The sequence below is a fragment of the Limulus polyphemus genome, unplaced genomic scaffold (assembly GCF_000517525.1).
Source record: "Limulus polyphemus unplaced genomic scaffold, Limulus_polyphemus-2.1.2 Scaffold303, whole genome shotgun sequence".
Taxonomy (NCBI): domain Eukaryota; kingdom Metazoa; phylum Arthropoda; class Merostomata; order Xiphosura; family Limulidae; genus Limulus; species Limulus polyphemus.
The window spans coordinates 444,494-453,637 of record NW_013665913.1 but is presented as its reverse complement, the minus strand read 5'-3'; positions in this window follow the sequence as shown (position 1 = coordinate 453,637).

Genomic DNA, 9,144 nt, shown 5'->3' with positions numbered 1-9,144 from the left:
GTGGTGGGCACAGCACAAATAACCCATTATGTAGCTTTGCTCTACAACAAAAAACAAATTTCATCTCATCTTCATATCAAAAATAAACATTTTAGTGAGTAAACTGAAAATTAAATTCAGCATTTCATAAATATGGAAGTTTCTTTTTATCATGTAGTTCATTTCGTTAGTTTTATAATATTTATATTTTTTTCGAATACATTTTTTTTATTTCATTCACTGATGTTATGACTTGAAAGTAAAACAAAATTAACTGTTAAGATAATTGTGCATGAATCATGACCAGTAAATTGTGTATAGTTTTGTTACTGTGTAACACAACAAGAGGATGCTTTAAAAATTAGATTTACACTTTTAGAAACTCACACTTTTAGCAATGAAAGTAGGTAGTTGTCACATAACCTAAGAAAGTGACAACTGTATAGCGTTATAAACATATTATAACATAATAATTAAGTAAGTTAGGTTTGTACTTTCCACTTTAAAAAGGGGGTATGGGAGGTAACTTACGACATTCTCAAAAGTGGGGAAAATATCGAACTAAAAATAGTTTGCACCATTAATCTATTTATTCCAAAGCTCGTGCATTATTCGTCTATTTCTTCTGGATACAAAAATAGCTTCTTATCAGTATAGACACAGTATTTTCACTATTTAAGTCAAGAGATTTTAACTATCATGCTTAATTTACATCAGGGTCTCGGATGCTTTATGAAATATAGTTTACAGAGTTAATTTTTGGTGGGGGATTATTTCTGCAATATGGTCAACACAAATATTTTTTACAGCATTCTTTCGGGAATATGGAATACGGAGAGCTTTTTTCTTTGTGAAGAAGATTTACATTTGTTAGTTAAGAAATTCTGTGACGATCTTAAGTCACATTCCTTCTGGGATATAATCTATAGTGAGTTTTTGTCGCATTCTATCTGGAATATGCCCAATGTAAAGTTTAGTCGAACTATTTCATTAATATAATCTACATAAATAAGTTTTGTCGTATTCGTTCTTAGATGTGGCCTATAGTGAGTTTTTGTCTCATTCTATCTGGAATATGGTCTACAGAAAGTTTTTGTTGCATATTTTTGTAAAATTGTCTATATTGTGTTTTTGTTGCGAATTATTTGTGAAAAATATTCTACAGAAAGCTTTTATTGCATTCTTTTTATGAATATTGACTTCATAGGGTTTTGTTGCATATTCTGGAATAAGATGTACAATGATTTAGATTTTGTAACATTATTTCAGGAATATGGTCTAAAGAGGGTTTTGTTGCATATTCTGGAATAAGATGTACAATGATGTAGTTTTTGTCACATTGTTTCAGGAATATGGTCTAAAGAGGGTTTTGTTGCATATTTTGGAATAACATGTATAATGATGTAGTTTTTGTCACATTATTTCAGGAATATGGTCTAAAGAGTGTGTTTTTTTCATATTCTGTTTAGAGTTAGATTTGCAGTGAGCTTTTATCGCTTTCTTTGTGGAATATGTTCAACACAAAGTGCACATCGCATTCTTTCAGGAATGTGGTCTACAATTAGTTTTGGGAGGAATTACTTTTCCTTTGCAAAATATTGTTTGGAGTTGAAAGGTAGTTTGAAGAAAAGTTTAATTTCTAGTTTCACTCTTACCTTTCAATAAACCTGATATTAAGTAAAAATTGACATTCAATCATTAGTATAAGAAGTGAGATGATAAATTCACATTAATAACACTTATAAAGCAGTCTCATGACATTGTGTAAATGACAAACAACTGTGCGCTGACAATGTCTTTATAAAACTAATGTAACGTTTCTAATACGACAAACTGATCACTAAGTACACGTTTTATTTCTATTATCTTTATGATATTGACATTTTATAATGAGTATTTCAAATTCTTATTATATCCTATCTTGCAACTTGTCGTAAAGAACATTTTACATATTGCAATATGTATAAATAAAATCATACAAGAGAAAGTAATCAATGGAGACATATATCCTATGTATAGCCATAATAATGAAACAATAAGATATGATATTTCAAGGAAAGTACAAGAAATCATAGCATACTTAGTAACAGATTCAGTTGTAACACATAAGGATATTTTAAAACAAAAGAAACATTTAATATATAACCTTAAAAAAAAGAATATTTTGGTATAAAATCAGCACTGAATACGGCATCGAAATAGAACTCTAGAAATCTGAGAATTTGGAACAATGAGCCAGTACTTTGTTGTAAAATACTGCGACATTTGCAATAGCAAAAATGTTCACTTTTAATATAAACTGCACAAAACTACATTTTTTTGCATAACTTTGATCTGACATTGACGAAGACGCAAAATTCTTAGAAATCTTTTTTCCCTAAAAAACTGTAAATAAGATTGTAAGATATCAATTGATATCAGTGATTTAAGCTTTTAGTCAAAATATATTGTTATGATATATCAGCTTCTGGTTAGTCTTGGTCCCTTTAAGCCTTAGTATCGTTTATGTCAGACGATTTGAAATTGAAATAAATATATGTAAATAAGAAATTAATAATCAATTTTCAATAAAATGTATTGTTTCTCACGAACGATTGACTACTGTTTCATTACATGTGATGTGTGCAATGAACTAAAATAAACTACGTATGTGTTTGTTTGGGGGGGAGGTAATCAACTAAACAATATGTCAGTGGTTCCCAACCTTTTCACCACCAAGAACCCCATTTATTATTATTTTTTCCCTATGGACCCCATATTTTTGAAAAATTCCGTCTACCTAACAAACTATTTTTATTAACTAATAATTAACTCGTTTTCCCATTTTTCACTATCAAATAAAAGACATATATATAAAACTGAGTGTGCAATTAAAAAAACAGCAGTATTGATAACTTACTTGTTTAATGAGATGGTATTACCTTCGCGGCCTTCCAAGGGTCCGGGGACCCCAGGTTGGGAACCACTGCACTATGTTATGTAACACTACAATCATTGAAACTGTGGCCAAATCTAACAGTTGTTATTTAAAATGTATTCAGTTTACCTTAAAACACACACAAAAAATAACCATAAATATGCTCCTCAAAAATCTTGTTATACTGCTTGGAAAAAAAAAACCCCTTAAATTCAATTATATACCAGACAAAATAACACACAAATAAAAACAGATATTATACGGTTGAATTTATAAGATACAGTGAAAAATATTTTCACAACTCTTATAAGAAGCTAATTAGATGTAAAATTCTAATTATTAAGAAACAATATTGAACCAAGTTAACCTATTAAAAATATTAATATAAAACAAATTATAAGCGAGAAGAAGATTCAAAAAATGTGAGATACTTTTCTTCATGGTATAGTAAGACTGAAGAACGTGTATAGATATCCACTCCATCTTTAAATATTTTTTTATTTTTAGACTTCCTATCCTAAATCAACTTCCAATTTAGACGTGGTAAATCGTGATAGAAGTCTTTGTTAATTATTTTGATAATAATAAAATATAACTGACGCTTAGAACAATAAAAATATGACTAGTGAAAGAAAAGGAAAGAAGGACATTGAACTGCCTAAGAATGACTAGTCATGCAAAATCCCCCTACACATTTATATCCTATTTTTTCACGACTTTGAAATTTCATCACTTTTTTTTTTTTGCTGTTACAGGAAATGCATCAGGCCCAATTCGAAAAGCCAAAAGGATAGTGAAACATATGATTATCTCATGTTGTTAACTACTGGGCGATATTGTTCCTTCCCACTTTACACTCGATTAATTCCTATTAAATCATGGCATAAAAAAAACACAAAATAACTTTATAATTAGTGCTAAATAACTTTGTAAGTCCGACCTACAGAGATGTTGCTACTAATTCTAATGAGCTAAAAATACCGAACAAGCTAAAGCAGATCTTCCCGGCACTAAACCGAATTAATGAAGCCTGTTCGTTATATTTGTGGAAGTGCCAGATATAAAGCCTTGTGCAGCTTCGAGTACTCGAAATCTCTCATGAGCGTTTTGCTGAGGAGTCATAGGGTAGTAAAAAAAAAATGCCACGCTGATTCATATCTTTTCTGTCATGACATCCATTTTCTAACCATGCCCATAATAGTCGTATATCTATATGAAAAAAACAACAACATAAATTTGAGTTGTTTGGTCAACGTTCATATCAAATGAGAGCTTTCAGGGACTTCAATACAGCTGTTTTTTTTGTGTGTTTTTTTGTTTGTTTCTTTGGTCACTGATAATCACTCCGGCATTAATACAGTTCATGACCAGCAAATTTGCGATTCTTGATTACTATATAGCACACATGGTGACCATTTTACGGCTTAGCTAACATTCCACAGCATTGTTTAAATGGTATAGTGCCCAGATCACTTATATGATAACAGCTATGGATACGTCAAAATAAGCTGTCATCTGCCTCTGTATTTGTTTACTTTCAAACACTTGAACAGCTTTCAGAAATGTAAAGTTATATGATATAATAAGTGATTAAACCTGAAGACGAAATAGGCAGTACCTGCAAAACTTACCAAAAGAGCTATCTATGTATTCACATAACATAACGAGCACGTGATTAGCAACATATTGGATTTTTGGAATTGAATTTCAATATAATTTTTCAGACTGTATGCCCTCTGGTGGTTCAGCGGCTAGTCTGAGAACTCATAATGGTAAACATCAGTTTTCTATACCCGCGGCTAGGCAGAGCACAGATAACCCATAGTGTAACTTAGCGCTAAACAACAAACAATCCAGGATGTACTAAATGTTCAGATAACATATCTGACTTTAATAATAAGACAAACCAATATTTTGTCAAAACATGTACCCAAAATAAATTACTTGATTATGCTTATAAATCGTTGTTTGCCAACTTATTATATTAGCATAATGTGCTTCCTTACTCAAATAAGAATGCGGCTTTATTTCCATGTAAGAACATAAAGGCGTGGCATATAAAATGGGATTTACCAAATACTTCTAACATATCAACACACATAAACTTGAGTTCATGTGTCTCTTGCAATCCCAATTTCAATTCTCCTCACTCTAGTTCTTCGGCTACCTTGATCCTTTATATCTTTCTTTTCATTGGCGAGTGACATTTAACAAGGTTTTGAATGCTTAGGACAAATAACGTTAAAGGTGGACGACACTTAACATTTCCTTACGAGCACAACTTGGACTTTAACCTGACCGCACATTGACCATTTCTTCCGAACTTACTAATTTAGACTTAAGCTTCAATGAGCACTACCGAGATAGTTTGGTTTAATGTAACATATACATAAGAATAGTTGGAATGAAAATGTAGTCAGAACACCTAAAATGAAAATATGATAAGCTCTTAGGGATAAGAATATATTTATTTAGCATTTTTTTATTACTCGAGGTGTACATGAAAAACTGGTTAGTGTACGAATATTTAATGTATTGAAAACATTTACTTTCAAATCCTTCAAGGTTCATGAAGAGTAACATTATTATAAAATATATGTAAATTAAATATCGGATACGATAATATAGGGGTTAACAAAAATACCAGCATATCTTTTGGGAGTTAATTAACTAATAACTCATACACTATTAATGAAAGTAAAGTCTGCTGTCTTCCTAAGATAAAATCATAACACGCCAGACTCTGGTGCAGCTGTTATAATCCTTTGATCAGCCATGTGGGCGGACAGTAAACGGAAGCAGCAGTCTACCTAGAATGTTGGCTAGAAAATTGAAAGTACAAAAATTGAATGAATACAGGGTAACCCAATAAAATATAGACCCCCAATTTAGTTCCATAATAGTTGTTTTATAGCAAAATTGTTGTACTGTGCCAACTTTACCGAACGTTTATGACACCTTAGCAGGAAATGTTCAAAGCCTAGGCCAATGACCTCATGCATTTTTCAAAATGGTTCTGGGTATCGTCTACCAGTGTTTCGAATGTTTGTAGACTAAAATAATCTGTGACACTAGAAATGGAAGAAAGAATGATATATATATATATATATTACATGGAAATATAACTATGTTTCAGTCCAGCTCTTAATGAGCCGCCCCTTATAAACAACACGTAGAAAGCCATACAAAAAAAAGAAATCTCAGTGCTTACATAATAAATAATTCTAATCCGATTGATAGAAAACTCACATATTAGAACAACAAAAATTATTCAAAATTAAATATATAGTTATCATGTATAGAAATAATCAAGCTATAACTGTACATGATATACAAATTAAGTGAATTTTGATATAATTGTATATTTATAGAATATATGTATGTATATAATTTAAGTGTCCATTTTGTATTGACATCTACACTAAACGTATCACTTGGGCTTTGTTTAGTGCGTTTATTTACGATATAGTTCGAATTAAAAGATTATAAGCTTATATGGATTGTCAGATTTAATCAGTGTCAATTATTAAATATGATGCTCAATTTTAACGAAAAAACTAGCTTTGTAATTTGATTAATCAATATCGCTGGAATACACAATGAGTAAAAATCCGTGATAGTGAACTTGAGCCCTGCAGCACCCTTGAGGGTGAAACGTGGTCATTTGCAAGTGAGGACGTTACAGTGTTTTTTTTTTTCTGCCTGTATAATTTTAAACATTTTGAAGGTTATGTGTGAAATAATGCACTGCAGTCTAAAGTTTGTATAATATGTAAGAAATATTTCTTAAGAAACTAATAACGTTGCTACATGTAACACTGCCAATTGGTAACGGTAGCAAAACTCTAAACTTACGCTATTACATTATTAATTATCATAACGTAGAATTTAATTTCGTTTTTAATAAACTATTTCCTTTTCGCGTTGCTTTATTTGTTATATCAGTAAGTGGGTGTTAGTAAATGATTGAAATATTTTAAGTGTGTAAATTAGAAGTAGTTGATTTTACTGTAAGTTAAACTGATGTATAGCAAGCATGTAAATAGTCCAGGCATTAAGAATAAACGGAAGAAAAGTTATTTTGAGTTGTAGTCAATCCTGTAAACTAAGTAAATTTAAAAAGTTACGGTATTGAAACCGAAAGTTGAAACGGAAGAAAAGTTATTTTGAGTTGTAGTCAATCCTGTAAACTAATTAAATTAAAAAAGTTACGTTATTGAAACCGAAAGTTGGCAAAGCATGTAAATCAATAGGCTTACAATTTAAGCGATTTTTAACCACAAATGCTAGCCATATGAAACTACAACATCAAGTATTTTAGGATAGAATTAACGATGTTAATATTCCATATATTGTTGTATTTAGTTTCGTTTTTTTTATTATTTCAATGGTATAACTGTTAGTATAAGGTAGATGGAACTATAATATACTGATGTAAAACTGCCTTTTAAAAGATGCACAGATAAAGTATTTCGCTTAAAATTTCCCAGAAGTAAAAGATAATTCCATTGTCTACTATTTATCTGATTTATTCCTTTATGTTGTATCAAATCTGGCTGGTACTCTTGTGGCCTTAGTGTAAGTGTCAACTTCAGTCTAGATTATAAAAACGCCGCTCAATGGCATATTAATTGTTTCAGGTAAGGTAAGGAAGTTTGGGGAAAATAAAATCAATGTTACCGATTAATGTATTTAAATAAAGGAAATGATGAGTGTAATAATTATCTCATTTGTTGTACTTCTCTTTAAGGAATATAACATCAGAAATGAAACAAACTTTAACTCTGTCTTTGACTTTGATGTAACAAATATTACTAACTTTAATTAGAGTGAATACCTGTAGAGAGTAAAATGGAACTGAATAAAACTAAGTAAAAAAATACTTACTTTAAAAATAAATATGTACGTTATTTGGTAGAGTTGTAGGAGAAAACAAGCCGTACACATAGCAAACTTTACGCTTGTTATATTTAGTTACTATGAAGGATAAGTGTCTAACAAATACGAATAGTTACTCTTGCTTTTGACACTCTCAGTTATTAGCTTATTTTAATACGAATACAAATATTCACATGCACTACGCGTGAGTGAAATATCTTGTGTTCAAATGTATACTTGATAACATTTCAAATATGAACAGTTGGCATAAGCACTGTATAGATGGTATAAAAGGAACATGTTAATGTGAAGCTAGTATGTGGTTAAATACGTGAATAAGCCATAAAACTAAAAATGTACCTGTAACTAACTGAGTAAATTATGTAAAACTTCTGTTTGGGAATACATACACAAGTAGACCATTTACACCTAACAGTTCACGTAGAGAAGTTAATCGGGTTACTATGTAGTAAAAAACCTTGTATCAGGAACTATTATAATTCAGAACCATCATTAAGGCACTCTTAGCCACATGGCCACCATACCAAACACCAGCGTACATAATACATCATCTACATGTTTTAATCAGGAAATTCTATTGCTAAGGTCAAATGAAACTGGTGTCCCTATCCACTTTGTGGAAATTTGTATTAAATTAATCAAACTTATTAAATGTATTTATAATTAATCATACTATGATTACTTATGTGATTTCCCTAACTACATCAAGTACGGAGATAGCTCGACAATAAATCAAGACAAGCACACTGAGTGCTGGAAACAGTGAAGAGATGACACTTTCTGTATATATATAGTCTCAAGAAACGTTATATATATACACATATATATATATTACATTGTAAATTACAACAATGTTTTAATTTCATTAATGTTTCAGTCATCTTGATCTTCAAATAAAACATCTATAAATTCCACTGATTGTACAAGAGAAGTATTTGCATAAAGATCCAGTTTCCCTTCTTTCTAACTGTCTTCGAGTGAGTGCAACTCTCTTCTGAACTATTACAGGTCTAAGGGTGAATCTACATCAGTAAAAAGATGGATATTTGTTGCGTCTTTCTTATAATGCTTTCACTGGCACATACTATGGAGGTCTCTAATGTGTCAAGTAGGAATATTAAGCATGCAATTGTTTCTAACTTACACAATCTATCGTGATAACTTTCCACTTAAAGGACCACTAGGCCTGGACAAAGTCAAGGGTCAGTGTTAAAACATTAAACATGTAACAAAAAATATTTTTCGGCGTAGGAAAATCAGCGAAAAACTCTCAATAAAGCTAAACACATTATAAGCATGGAAATATTAGAGAACATTATGTTAACTTGGAATTAATGAGCAACTGGTAC